Consider the following 15088-nt stretch of genomic DNA (forward strand, 5'->3'; position numbering starts at 1 on the left):
GAATCCCAAAGGCAATAGGTTGCCTATTAAATACCAAAGTCAGGGTTAGTGGTGGAAAAAAATAAATAAAACAACCAGCCAATTATCCGGAGGGCTGTCCGCTCTCCTCCACACCCTAAACATCTGAAAGGAAAGAAAGACTAAAGGGTTGGCGTCGGGATGGTTTTCAGCCTCGCGTTCCCAGCCACCGAGTAAAGTAACAAACAAAGGGGGAAAAAGCAGTTCGGGGGAAGCGATTTCCACGAGCGCCGCCGCCGCCAGGAACGCGGAGAGAGACAGCCTCCCGTGCGGTCCCCAGCCCCGCGTTTCCCGCTCGCCCTAGGCTTCCAGGCGCGGGCGCGGGCGGGGCGCGCAGACCCAGGACCCGGCGACGCGGGCAGCGCCCCCCACCCCCCACCTTTGGTCCGCAGCCTCCGGGGAGCTGCGGGACATCGCCGGTTTAAGGGGCGGGGCGCGGCTCCACGTGCTTTCTGCGGAGTGACTGAGCTACGAAAACAAATGCGGGCGAGGAGGGCGGGGAGGGAGCGGGAGGGAACAGGCTCTGACCGATAGTAACCCCGCGCCCGGCGCCGGCGAATCTATAAAAGGAACTAGTCGCGGCACAAGCCGGGTAATTCTGCGGGAGGCCGAGCGCGCCGGGACCCGCGGAGCAGAGCCGACGCCGCTGTCCCCGCGCAGGTGGGCCAGGGCCCCCGGAGCAGCTTCTCGGGGCGCTTCGCTCCTGGTTCTTTCTCTTATCCCTCCCTTCTCCGGAAGGGTTTTTCAAGGAGTGGGGAAAGGAAACGAAAACCCCCAAAGTGGAAACCAGGTAAGAGGCTCTCCCGTGACTTAGGGGTTCTTGTTTTGTTTCGGGGCTGCGGAGGCTTTGGGAAGCGCTAGGTTTCGGGGACTTTAGTCCGGACCCCCACACGCCCACCTCTCGGTGCGGGGTAGCGTAACCGCGGGGAGGTCGTCCTAGGACGGGCTCAGGCGACCCGAAGATGCGGCGCTGCCGCTCCGGGCTCGCCCTGCGGCGGAGCCCGGGGAGCATCCCTGGGAGTGGAGACCCGCGCGCAGGTCCCCGGGCGCAGCGGGCTGGGGGCTCCCGGTCGTGTCGGGGCACTGCTGCCGGAGTGCGGAGAGTGGCAGGTCCTGCGCCGAGCGCGTCCCTTTGTTTGGAAGCGCCTGAGCCGGCCAGGACCCCCTGGCCGCGGGTCTGCAGGCGCCCCGGGATGAACGCCTGCCCTCACTCCCCAGTCCGTTCTTCAGAAGCTGCTCCGGGCTCTGACCTGGGGACCGCCCCGTGCGCCCTCGGACGGGACCGCGCGTTCTTGGTCCCTAAGAACTCGACTGGGAGGCGTCCCAAGTGGGGTGTGTGGCGGTCCCGCTCCCTTGAGGCCCCACGGGCTTTGTTTGACTTGCGGGTCCTGCTTCGGGTCTCCGTGCGCTCTCCAGAGCCGGTGTCCCTGGCGCAACGGGGTGGACGAGTTTTGTTATTTTTAAAGACTTAGTAGGACAGCCTGCGGACACCTGGAGCTGAGGTGCCCGTTCCCCTGCGCCCCCGCCCCAGCAGTCGTCCTGCCTTTCTGCTCGTCTCTGGGGGCAGCCTAGGGCCAGGCGGGGATGGAGAAGCTGGGGCGAGACGCGGCGGCGGAATGACCGAGAGTAACCCCGGCGGGCGGCGCAGCGCTGGCAGCTCGGCGGCTGGGCCGGGCTTCGCCGCGGGGGTGGGGGGCTGGGCTCCGCTGCCGGCGCCCCGGGGGACCGGCCCGCAGCGCCGCCTGGCCGGGCGGCTGGTGAAACGGCCTCGGGGCCCGAGCGGGGCGGGCTCGGCGAGGCGCGGTACTCGCGGGTTCTCACCGGCATCCCGTGAAGAAGGAAACCTGGGGGCTCAGGCGAAAGCCCTGCTGGCTGCTTTTTGTTAGATTGTTTCCTGACTCCCAGACCGTTGGTAACTGGGAAGGTTTTGGGGGCGTGGGCCAGTGTCAGGGTTGTGTGTCGGTGCTTCTTTTTCAGCCTTTATTAGAAAGAAGTACATAAACAAGATTTTTTTTAAAAGGAGGTTGGGGGTGGGGGGTGGGAGAAGCTTCTGGCACTGAAAGTAATTGACCTTTGTCTTTTGCATCATTTAAAACCCAGGCTTTTCAGTGACACCTCGCAAAGTGAGTCGGTGGTATATACGGTCATGTAATAGAGGACAAATTTGGTATTTAAAAACACTTCCTTGGTGATGAAAATCAGCAAGTCACTTTTTAAGGCCGGATTTCCACCTCCTGCCCCAACTCACTAAATTTTCAAAGTTCAAAAGCCAAGTTTTACTGGTTCTTTTAACAGTAGTTGGGGACCCAAACCTGTTTTGATCTTGTTTTCAGACAAAACTTAAATCTCAACTAAAAAAAGTGCTTAATTTCTCATCTCCCCTTTTATTTCAGCACGTTTTTCTCATACCTACCACAAAAATAATGGAGGCTTTCTGTTGTTCCCATCATTCTGTTGAGACACCCCCCCCCCCAATCAAAGAAAGTGTGAAAGCATGGAAATGTTCTGGAGTACGACCTCTTCAGATGGTATAATCATTTTCAAGGACAGAGTTTCCAGTGTCAGCCCGTTCCCCAAATGCGCCTATAAAGCATTAAAATAATTCACGATAGGGAGAATTTGGAAAACATTGGATACACAGAGCAAATCAGTATCCACTTGAGAAAAAGCAGTAGAATTGGTGCCCAACCTGAGTGATGACCACAGTCCATGCGTGTAGTCAGAATAATTCACGGCCCCCCTTGCAAAGACAAGCCTGACACATTTGTGAAGGAGATACTGGTGGTATGTGTGTCTCCCCTCCAGGTGAGCGTTGCAATCTCAACCTTTACAAGTATTTTGATTTACATATAAATGGAGGCCTATGGTAGACACTGGACACATTTTGATTTAGGGCATGGTTATGGTTCATGTGAGACTGATTAGGATTGGAAAAGGGTGATTGGGGCTTGTTTTAAACCTTTGCTCTAGGAAGTCTCAGTGTTTACATTATTAAAAATTAATGAAACAGCAACATAGCTCTTTATCTTCAGTAGTAGTTACCTTATATGGAGAGAAGTTGGAATATTTTTTGAGTTAAATTTTTTTTTTTAGGGATCTTCCCTCCCATAAAGCAAGTTGCTTATGCTGTATTTGTAGTGATCACAAATTGTTAGTATGTACATGATTTCAACTTTTAGCTCCTAAAATAAATGGACATTGCTTTAGACTCTAATTATGAACCTTTTGGAGATCTAGGAAATACCAATGAACATGTGGTTTTTGCATTTCTACACTACTCTCAAATCCAAATACATTTTCACTTACTATCTGGGTACTAAAGAAATAATGCCTATATATAATGCTCCTTAATGGTCAATTACTCTAGCATCAAATTTTAAGTGATCTTTTTGAAAATCTGTTTTATTGAACTCTTCGAAGAGAGGACCTACGCAGAAGCTGAGACCCTCTTCATATCTGCATGTGGAGATAATCACAAATGCCGAAGTTATTGCATGTTTACTTAATAGACACAGAGCACTGTGTGCCAAGCATTGTTCCAAATGCTTTTCAAACACTAATTTAATCTTCACAACAGACTGATTTATTATTCCTATTTTGTAGCTTAAGAAATGGAGAGGTTAACATACTTGACCCTGACCCCACATCTTGCAAGTGACAGAGCTAACATTTGAACTCGGCCAGTGAGCTCAAGTTCTTTAACTCTCGTACTAAGCAGTGAGGTCCTACAGCTGCTGCTGGCAGAGGACTTTCCAAGGATGCTCACTGTGTTCTGGTATGTTCATCTGCTAAGCCCTTATCAGAATCTACAGCCTGTATCACATTTCCCTTGTTTCTGAGTGGGTCAGCCAAATTCTCTTCAGCTTGTTGGGACACTGGTTGCATAGGGATTGCAACACCATGGAAAGTACAGACAAGATTTACTCAACTCAGATTATTGGTTTAAAATGAAAAGTGAACTGTTGCTTCAGTCTTTGTGAGTAGGTATATGACCTCAAAAGGCTTCCCCGTGTGATGCACAGAAAAGAGAATGACAGAGTATTTGGCTGTGAAGTTATAAGGAACAGCCCCGGCTGGGTGGCTCAGTTGGTTGGAGCATCGTCACATGTACCAAAAGGTTGCGGGTTCGTTTGTCTGTCGGCACCCACCTGGGTTTCGGTTCAGTTTCTGGTCGGGGTGCGTAAGGGTAAGTGGATCAGTGTTTCTCTCTCTCTCTCTCTCCCTCCCTCTCCTTCTCTCTCCCCCTCCCTCCCTCTCTAAAGGAAAAAAAAGTATAAGGAACAAAAGAAAAAGAGAAGAGAGCTATTAGTTTAACTGTCAATCCTAACTTCGCTGAATTATTTTTTAAATTGCCTTTAATACAATACAATTCCTGCCTGTTCTATCCTTAATTGTGTTGTGGACTCTTTGAAATGAGCTATTTCTCTGTTACTGCCATTACTGTCTAGGAACCAAATTTAGCCTTTTCTTAAGGCATGTTTTTCTGAAAGTAAATACAGTTTCAAAGTCTGCTTTATAAAAGTGAAATAGGATGGGAAACTTTTTTTGTTATTAAATTGGTGTAGCAAGTTAGCAATAAACTCTTAGGAAACATTTCTTCTTGATCAAAACAGTTATATTCTTGATTTACTGTATGCTGGATTGTTTTAAGCATTTTACGTATAATAATTCAGTTCATTCTCATGAGAACCACACAAGGTGGGTATTTTTACAAAAAGGGAAACTGAGGTATAGACAGGTTAGGTAGCCTGATCATGGAGTTTGTGAGTAGTGGAGCTGAGGTTGCATCCCAGGCAGTTTGGTTTCCATGAATTTATCATATCAGAGAAAGGACCTGTCAAAATATCAAAGACTGACAATTGAAGTACCAACAAGAAGCAAAGAGTGGATCGGTATTTTCATCTGAAAATAGTTCCCTGGTTAGATAACCAGCATAGATTGTTGGAGAGGTATGTTTTAGAAATATTTGAAAATGAAAATCTTGTATGTAAAATTGTTTTTAGATAGAGCCTTCCTTACTCCGCATTACCTTGAGAAGATAAACCCTACTAAAGAGCATTTACTCTAACAACAAATGAAGACACATAAGACTTGGATCCTTATACAAAATAAACTTTGAAATCCTGTCTCTTTTCATTTGGACAAACCTACTTTAAGACCTGATTTAAATGCCATCCTTCCCATAAACTCTCGTGGATTCACTCCTCCTTGCCAACAGAGTTAAAATTAATTATCCCTTTCTCTTTTTTACTTCCATCAGATTGGATTGCAGCGCTATTCTCGTCATGTACTTAATTGTGTCTTGAAATCGTTAGCATTCATTTTTCTTCCTTTCGAGTGGGTACGTCTCCAGGAGGAGGTCTTTGATTCACTCTCCCCAGTCCTTAATTCAACCCCCTTGATACAGGGAATGGAAGGTGGGCAGAAAACGGTGACTTGAATGAGTCAAAGAGAATGGGAAACTGATGTTTGTTTCCTAGGTAAAAGATGAATTAAAATGATGGGATAATTATAGAAAAGCATTAGAAATAGAATTATTTGAAAAATAACTGTAGTTAAGGTTAGGTTTATGATTGAGAAATTTTAGTACATACTTAAATTATCTAGACCAGCTATCTTTGTAGAACAAATAATTCTGATTCCATTCAGTTTCATTTCTCTTTTTGAGGCAGCTGTGATCTGAGAAAGTGCTATAGACTGTGACATTTAAGTCATGTACTTTGATTTGCACATTAATTTATTTTAAAAATAAGAATGAGGTAATTCACTAAGTAATTTAGAATTTAAATACTTAACACCAAAATAACCTTTATTTATAGGATCTTTTATTCATTCATTTTCTCTCTCTCTCTCTCTATGTGTATGTGTATGTGTATGTGTATGTGTATGTGTATGTGTATGTGTATGTGTGTTTAAAACTCTGCAGCATTTTTGATGGCAAATTAAACTTCCAAGGAGTATTTATTAGGTGACAATTTTTGACTACCTTGAGAATCTGATGAAAGCTATATATTCTCTCTTCAGAAAAAGTATTCATAGGCATACACACTCCAAGTTTTACATATAATTACAATTTTACATATAATTAGATTTTGCATATAATTCCAGTAGCCTGCAAAGGAGCCATGCAACCTTGGGCAAGTCATTTTACTTTTCTAAGACTTAGGTTCTTGCTTTATAAAGTAAAAGAGGCTGAAGTACTTGACTTTTAAGGATCCCTTCAAGTTTTTACAACTTCTAACTCTAGGTCTGTATTTAGGAAAAAGGATGCTAATCTTTTGATTGGAGCTGCCCAGAGTTGTGTCTTGAGGGACTTTAGTGCAACAGGTTTTGAGAGGTAGAGGGGAAACGCCCAGGGAATGCATGCGAGCACTCCCCATGAGAGTAATGATGGAAGAAAGGAAGGTGATGGGAGGAGAGGAAGAAGGAAAGAAAGCTGTTGAAATTGCCGACTTACGTGCATTAGGTAGACGAAGACTTGCATCGTAGAACCAGAAGGAAATTCTCACCTGAAGTGCAAAGGAGTTAGTTCGTCTCAATAAATGTCAACAGAGCAAACATGATGTAGGGAGACAGTGAGACATTGTTCTTACCTTCGATTCACCACTTGCAGAGTCTCTCCAGAATAAAATATTCACTTGGGTTCTCTATTCTGGACATCTCCATTTTGGGTGTAGGTTTGGCTCCTTATGCTTATATTGCAGTCCTGTGAAGCCGATATGTGATAAAAAGAAAAACTGACTCCTAAGACTCATTCTCCAAGGAAGGAATGTCCATGTCCATCCCAGAGGACCGGACTAACCTTATGAGGACATTTCTAAGTCTCAGAAGACTCATTGGAGTAGGTGGACAAGACACAAAGCTTTCTAAAGCATTGCCATGAATTTGTGGTTTCAGAAAACATAACAAATTAGGACTAGATGGAAGAAGAAGGGAGAAAAAGAAACGAAGTTTCAGGACTAGGGGTGTGGGGGGCATGGGACGAGAAAGGAGCTGCTAAGTTGTCTGGCTTTCACACCCTTATTTCCGCTTGCTCTGCATGATTCCTATAGGATGCCAGGCTGGGAATAACTGTCTTTGCCAAGAATCAAGTCAAGCTTGAACGAAAACAAGTCTCCAAGGGTATGGCAGTTTGAAATGGATTCTCTCTGGTATTTAGAGGATACACATTTGACATAAAGGGAGTACTGATGGAGGGAGCAGCCTTCCTCCTAAAGGCAGAGAGAAATGAAGTCTCAGACTAGTAAGTTTAGATCGACCCGTAGACCCTTCTCCACTCCCAGAGGTAGGTCCTTGTGATAGAGGTGGCAGTTTATCTTTGCTGGGGTGAGGTGTGATCTCTGGCACTGGAAGAGGGAGGGAAGATCAATCTAGAATATTTACTACATATGAATATATAAGTTAAATGTGTTAATATACAAAAAATACCATTGAACTGAAATTCGTTTGTTCAGCAAATCTTTTTCAAAAAACACTATGTAAAGGACTAGGTGCTGAACAAATGTCAAGACTCTAAGGATCTGCCGCCATAACGACCTCTCGCTTGGCATTCAAGGCTCTTTGAAATAAGACTCTGACCATTTTTGACAGCTTGGTCCTAGATTATGAGGCATGCTCGAAGGAACTGCACTTGGTTTTCTCAGCAGTGATTAGCACATAGTGTGGCTCAATAACCGTTTAACGGAATCTCCCTCTACAGGTTTCCTCTGACTTCTACCGTAAGAACACCTTCTTGCTATTTCTTGGCTCCTTGTTGTTCTGAAAACTCACTGAAAACCATCCTCAGCGGTTGCTTCTGTTTGCATTGTACCCTCTAGTTCTGTTGCTCACTGACCGAAATTGTCCCTGCAGACCATGGGTAGATGAGAGCCCAGCACGGCCTGGGCCTTCCCTACATTCATCGCTTCACCTCCACTGTAACCCTGAGAGAGGCGGCATATAAGCCACTCAGGTTATTTAAATTGAGTCACATTTTTGTAATCACCAATATATTTCTAAAAGTTAGCCGTATACTGGTCTTCTCAATTGGAAACCGGTGTCAGCTGCCTCAAATAGAAGGTAATCTAAAAAAATCATTAAAATAAAAACCACATTATTATTTTTTAAACAGTCTGTCTATAAAATTGCTTTCCGAAGGCACTAGCTGACCCTGAGACTTGCTCTTACTTTGTAAAAAAAGGGAAATTAGCCTGTGTGAAAGAGGTGTTCATGAGAAGACCAAACAAAACCGTTCTCTTTAATGTAATAAAATTTTTATAAAGGCTAAAGAAGTGCTGAAAAGAACAAAATTTTCTCATTATGGGAGTCGGTGTTCAATCCTGTGCCTGTCCATCTCCTAAAATCTTCTAAGTACCGCCTAAATTCATCTTGCCGAACTCTCCTGCGTTTGGGGAAATGCTGAGGTGACCCCATGTTTCAGATGGTGCACCACATACAGAGAGAAGTTAAATAACGTGTTCATGGTGTACACATTTCACTTAATGGCAGAGCCAGGGACTCAAACTCAGGTCTGATACCCAAGCTCCAGGCGGTTTTCTTAGACTCAGGAGATCATCTAGTGCAGCCTAAGATGTGTTTTCTGTTCTGTGGCTCAGAGTGGTAGAATGGCTTGCCTAGATTCACTCCCAAGCTGTCACTGGCTGGAAATTAAAATATTGACCTCTTCTTGCCTTTTTAATCCAGGCTTCTTTATACCAGAATTTTGGATAATATTTACAGTGTCCTTTTAGGAGAGAGAAAAGAAATTGCGTCTACAGAAGTCTATCCTTCTCAGCTTAAACTGGACCCTGAATCCTTGACTATTGGACTGGCCTCATTTATTTATTCTTTCTGTTGGCCCAGTATGAATATTAAGGGGGTTTTCAGCTGGATTTTTTTTTTTTCTCTTTCAAATAAAAATTGCTCTTTGGTTGTAGTTTCGAATTGGAAAGAAATCTCCACAGAAGTCCTGAAGGTTGAGTCTTTCCTAGGAACTTTCCTTTATGCAAAAGTGCAAAACCCTTTGTTGACTTTGGCTGGTTTAGATTAACTGTGATTCAAGGCAGGATTTTTTTTTCTTTTCTTTTTTTTTTTTCTTTTTTTAACTTTAATGATTGTGTTAATTGTAGTAAGGACCTTGAGGTCTAGACAAAGAAAGCCTTTGGTCAAGTAGTGTTTATTCAGTTGTCAGCTCTTTTGCAGGATTTGCAAATTTAGAGGAATTAGTACCATTTTCTAGCTTCTAACTCTAGTCACAGTTCACATGATCCTGGTGGCTTTCTCCCCTGTGGAGCAAATGGAGGGTTGTTTGACACTTGGTTCAGATGGCCTCCATTAAGGGGAGTGGACGTGCCCCTGGAGGCTGCAGAGACCAGCGAGACATTCTGTCCTTAGGTGGAGCTCCATTTGGGGACTCCCTGATACTCTCCTGATGTAGACACTTAGCACATGGTCCCTTGGGAGATTGAGTTGTTTGAACTTTTAAATGCCACTATAAAGCCACAGTTGAAAAAAACAGGCTGTCAGGAGTTCCAGTCCATAGGGTAGTTTCATCTTTCCTTGAGCACTTTTTCTAATCTCGCACAGAAAATCACCGGGGAGTTCAGTTATCTGGTTGGGAGGGTGGGGCTTAGATCCTGTGCCCCTCTGACTGCTCAGGAACCCTGACTAAAACCCTCACCTACCTAGTTAACTTGTCCTCGCCAGGCTGCAGAAACAGGTATCGGGGACGCATGACATAGCCTGCAGTCCTGAAGAGCTGGCTGGTGAAAGAGGACCTTCTGAAGAAGGCCCCTGGGCTTGGTCATAGGCTCTGTGAGCTAGAACTGGACAAGAACTTGGAGATTAGAGAACTGGTTTCGGCCAAAGTAAAGGGAATAAAGTGTTGAGGCAGAAGGTTGTATTCAGGTGTTGGTGTGCTTCATGAAGCGAGTTCTTGCCTTGAGCCCATGACTTCAGAGCTCAGTGTTCCTGACCCAGGCTGACAGTTCTGGTGTTCAGGGTTGAGCCCCTAGGGGAGGTGTGCATATTAGCTGGCATGTTTCCAAGGGTTCTACAGCCTCGGGGTAGCGAATTACAGGTTCTCCTTTGCTCACGTGAAATCAATGAAAATGAATGTCCTTTCCAACAAATTAGAGCGGCTTTGAGGAAAGCCAGATTAAATGCATGCCTGCCTGAACTTGTGTTTCTTTGAACGCAGCTGGAAAATTTGTCATGGTTTTAGGCTACCCGAACCTTTACTTTTAATGAAATTTCTGATTTGTTACTGTAGTGAACCTGTTTTAATTATTTTTTCCCATCCCCGTGGTCCGACTTCAGAGGGCTTCGTTCTCCAAATGTTTACAGAGCACCAAGTCTTCCCGGGCGCTGGGCTCAGCGTGGCAGGGAACCAGAAGATGCTGAGGCACATTAGCTGGCCGCGCGTGACTTATAGGTTTGCAGGGCCCACCTGATGAGTTGGTCCAAGGAGAAGATTGTAGGGAGAGCTGAAAAGATGGAGGAACTGTAAGGCCCAGATTGCAAATAGATAATTGACATAGGGGGTGGAGAGGAAAACCCAGGTGCTGAAGGCTTGAAGGAAGGGGGCAGTGTGCCTGGTGTGGAAAGTGGGAGCTGACTTCCATGAGTGTGGAGCGAATGATATAAGTGAGCAGCGGGGGCCACCAAAAGGGGCTTTTATGGTAAAACAGTGGCAAAAGTGGCACCAGAATACCAGGGTAATCCTTTCACATCTCTCACTGAGCTGGGCACTGGAAAGATCTTCAGTTGGTTCTGGAAAGGTCTTTGGGGGAAATAGTACCTTCTGCGGACAAAGGCGATAGAAGAGAGATTCCTTTAATAAACCACCCACTCTGTACCCCACCCTTGATGAGTGCTTTGGCCTGTGAAGTCAGCCACACTAATCAGAATAGCTCCCGTTTACTGGATACCTGCTCTGCTCCAGGAACTGGCGAAATGTTTTATATACATTACTAGTTCTGTTTCATGGAAAGGGCCTCAGAGTCCCTAGGGTCCCAGAGCTGCTGAGTAGCAGAGTCAGGATTCAAACCCAGTTTTCTCTGACTCCAGAACCTCCCTTCTTTCCACTGGGCCAGTTAATTCAAGAAAATAAAAAGAGTTCAGGGTGTTTGGGGGCATTTGCTGCATGGTAGCACAGGGCCAAACGAAGGGGAAGGCAGTGGAGAGATTTGGGGTTGTCTGTCCCCCAAATCCTTTGAGCCTTTTTATAAAAATAAACCCTTTAGGCTGGGAGATGGCAGACTGTCTGGAGACTTGACCCTTTAAGGCAAACAAAATGGTTTTTGCTGATACAGTGATACAGTCACTAAGCCTTTTGTTCTAAAATTCTGTTGGAAAACCTGCCTACAACAGCAGGGAACATTACCCAATCAAAGTCTTTCTGCAAGTGAAGCACTGGGGGGGGGGGGGGGGGCTCTTTTGCTTCTGTTTCTATAGCTCAGAGTGTTGATGACTTCAGTAGCTCCTTCCCTGCAGGCCCCACTTATTCTGGCATTTTGATTGTGGTTGAAAAGTTTTGAATTTTCTTTTTTTTTCTAGGATGGATTGATTTCTTTTCTAGGGGAAAGGTTCTTTTTCCTATGTTTTGTGTATCCCTGGCCAGGGAAAAGGGAAATAATTGCATTGTTTGATGAAGCCTTCCTTTGAAGGTTGCTCTGTGTGTGTTTAGCAGATATCGGCAGGGGGAGAAGGGCTATCTCTAACACTTTGTTAGAATTTCTCCACAGTTCTACAACGAGGAAACAAGAACCTGGTCACAGGACAGATTTGCTTCCAGCAACCCTGGCCCTTGGCCGTTTTGGAAGTCGTGAGACTGTTTTAGCAGGGTGAGACTGCAGTGCTGAGTGCTCAGTAGGGTCTTTGGGTGCACAGATATCAGTGACATGATAGGAATAAGGTATGAATCTTTGGGTCTCCTTTAAAATAGAATCATTGACGCGTGAGAAATTATGCTCGTCAAAAGTCAGTTATGGATTGGTATGGTATTCATGGGTCTCCTCTCACGTTTAGTTTTTATGTACTTATTTCATAGCTTCCTCTTGAACATTAGCTATTAGCAAATAATTTTGTCCAGGAAATTGAAGAATGTGCCCCAGGGTAGGGTAAAAGAAGAGTGTGCAGTTATCTGTAAACTTATTGCTACTAATAACCAAGTAAATGTGATGCATTTGGTAATTTCAAAAAAGTCCCTCTAAAAGAGTGCTGGAATTGATCAAATTCACTGCATCTGTATTATTTAACTGGGTAGCACAATAGCATAGTCTCTTCTAGAATGATAGAATTCTTATGCAGTGATAGAATGGTTTCATTTTATTTTTGGAGGACTTCTTACACCTATTGCCGCCTCAAATTTGAGTATTTTACTATGTTATAATTTAAGTAGAACAAAATTTCATGGGTGACTGAGGACCAGCTCACAGTCTTTCTGCAGACCTCTAAGGGCCTAATGGCAACATAGGGCAGTTTCACTGAAATTGTGGGTCCCCAGGATGGTGGGGAGTGTGCAGGGTGTGGGAGGGGTGTGGGGGTGGTAGCCTGTAAGGGTTAGCAAGGATGGCCTTAAGGCTAGAGAGCTCAATAGCAACTGGAGGCCAGAAAAGTTAAACCGAGGCAGTTAGATTAGCTTCAGGCTTAATAAAGCTGGTAAGTCAGCCTGGGAGAAATCACAAGATGACTCAGAATCCCCTCTTACCACTGTAGCAGCCACGTCCTGTCCTCAGTCATGGGCGCAGAGAGCGTCTTCCAGCCTGGTCTTCTGACTTTCAGTAACCTCATTAACCTTTTTCCTGAATGTGGCTACTGAGCCAGAGCCAGATGCTCAGAAGCAATTAAAGAACAAACCTTTTCCAAAGCATTCTTGCCCTGTTGGGCTTGCAGGACCCTCCACATCTCTCTGGAGGTGAGGTGCACAAACATCTATAATTCTTGCTTCTGTACCCACATATCACGAGTAGGCAATCATCTGAGCTTTAGCACCAACACATTTTCAGTTCATATGTGATATAGTTAAATTCTGCCTTACATCTCCCTCCTGCATTGTTGGTTACTGGCTAGCTGTTTATCGAGGTGACATCTAGGAACGATTCCATCTAGAGAGACACTGACAGGTGTCAGGAATTTCAACTTCTATCTCACTTCTGGTAACCACGTGGAAATTTGCCTGACAGAGAACACACACACACACTTATTAATTAATCTGGAGTTTAGAGAAATAGCTGTCATAAAACCACTGTTTTGATGGATGAAAATCAGCCGCTGACTGCACATTCTGGGCATAGGAACTATTCAGAAGAACAAACTGTTGTAAGAAATATCGTAGTGGGAGAGGACATGTAACAGTTGTTGAAAAGTTATTTCCCTGAGAAACCTAGGGGCCAGCTCTTATGGTACTGGGTGACTCTGGGCAAGGCACTTACTTTTGGGGGGGCTTCAGCTTCTTTGTAAGATTGGAGCATGTTTGTGGTGAGACCGGGTCTCCAAAACCCCATTGAATTCTCTCTACCTGCCAATATAAGATTTAATGTTGAAGGAAATGTAATAAGGGAAAAAATGCTCATGTTTGCGCTGCTACCAGGAACTCTTAGTCTGTGCAGTAAGAAGAGGGTCGGCTGGACTCTTTCCTTTCTGCAAGAACACTGGGAGCATGTGAGGCCATGCCCTCTAGCTTTCGAGTTCAGCTTCCCTCTAGAAGGAAAAGACAGTCAGGGGAAGTAGTTCCTGTTTTTTTCTTTTTGGCTTTGCCAAGTGGGGGGAAAAAGCCCCACTCTCCTACCTTGTGTTTTTAGCATGTCTCCCTCTCCCCTCTCCTTTCTTTTTTATTTTCCTTACTCTCTTTGAAACTTACATGTGCCGTCCAAAAGGGCCAACTGCTTAGGGGGGGGATGAGGGGGGAGCGGTGCGGTAGGTGCCGACTGGGGTCATCATTTCCCCCTTCAACCAGCTTCCTGTGAACGGATATGTTTTTCTTTTGCCAGCATCACTGAGTCTGCCTGGCATTTCCGATTTTGGTTTAAGGAAATGTGAAAAGAATCTGCAGCCCCGGCCCCAGGTGACCCTTTTACAAGGAGCATATGGCCTACCCTCTCATTCACTGTCCCCAGGGTGCGTCATTAGAAAGGAGTTACCCGCCCCCCTTAGTATCTGTCCCCCTACTCTGCTTTATTTTCCTTCACTATTCCCTCCGCCTGTGCCTCAACCCCCCGCTGTTTGTCTAGTCTCCATTGCCTTGCTAGAGCAGAAGTTCCTTGAGAGCAGAAACTTTGCTGCTTTTGCTCACTGCTGAATCGCTGGCACCTGCTACAGTGCCTGACACACAACAGGGACGCAATAAATATTGGTCATGGCGAACAGGAGCCTTGTAAAGATACGGTTGCAGTGTGCCGAGTGAGTAGGTGGTGAGTATTTTATTCATTACTCACCTTCCTAGGGAATCACAGTAATGAGCTTTACCCTGTGCCGTTCTTAGGTCTTCCAAGGTGTGGGACTTGACTTGTGGAGGATGTTAATTATTATAATAGAAGGCAAGTTTTTATTCTGGTTCAGGGGCTGGGGTCAGGTTACTGATACATAATTTACATACAGTTAAGTTTATCCTGAAGTGTCTGGTTCGGGGAGTTTTGATAAATGGAAATAGTTGTATAACCACTTTGTGCCCCTTTACAGTTTGCCTTTCCCCCACCCGTAACTACTCCCACTGCTGATCTGATTTCTGTCCCTATTGCTTCACCTTTGCAGAATGTGAAACGGGAGTGGAGCCGTACGGTGTGTCGTTTATCGTGTCTGGCTTATTTTTCTTAGCATGAGGCTTTTGAGATAGATCCGTTCTGTCGCATGTATCGGTGGTTTTTCCCTTTTGATTGCTGAGTAGTATTCCATTGTAATTTTTTCACTGCTTGATGGACGTTTGGGTGGTTTTCAGTTTGGGCTGTTCTGTAAAGGACTTCTACAAAAATTCATGCACAGTTATGTGAACATATGCGGTCATTTCTTTTGGGTAAATACAGTAGTTTCCCTTTATCTGTGGTTTCGTTTTCGGTGGTTTCAGATACCCGCAGTCAACCTCGGACCAAAAATA

At 45.2% G+C, this 15088-nt stretch overlaps 1 protein-coding gene across 1 annotated transcript in view; it reads left to right on the top strand.

Annotated features, from left to right (window-relative positions):
• The first annotated feature begins 542 nt into the window (after positions 1-542).
• Positions 543-15088, top strand: part of ABCA1 (ATP binding cassette subfamily A member 1) — a 111026-nt gene continuing 96480 nt past the window's right edge. The window contains exon 1 of the mRNA XM_081152359.1: positions 543-808. The gene's annotated coding sequence lies outside the window, so the exon portion shown is untranslated. The remainder of the gene's footprint in view (positions 809-15088) is intronic.

Source organism: Miniopterus schreibersii (genome assembly GCF_964146895.1).
Source record: "Miniopterus schreibersii genome assembly, chromosome: 11".
NCBI classification, from domain to species: domain Eukaryota; kingdom Metazoa; phylum Chordata; class Mammalia; order Chiroptera; family Miniopteridae; genus Miniopterus; species Miniopterus schreibersii.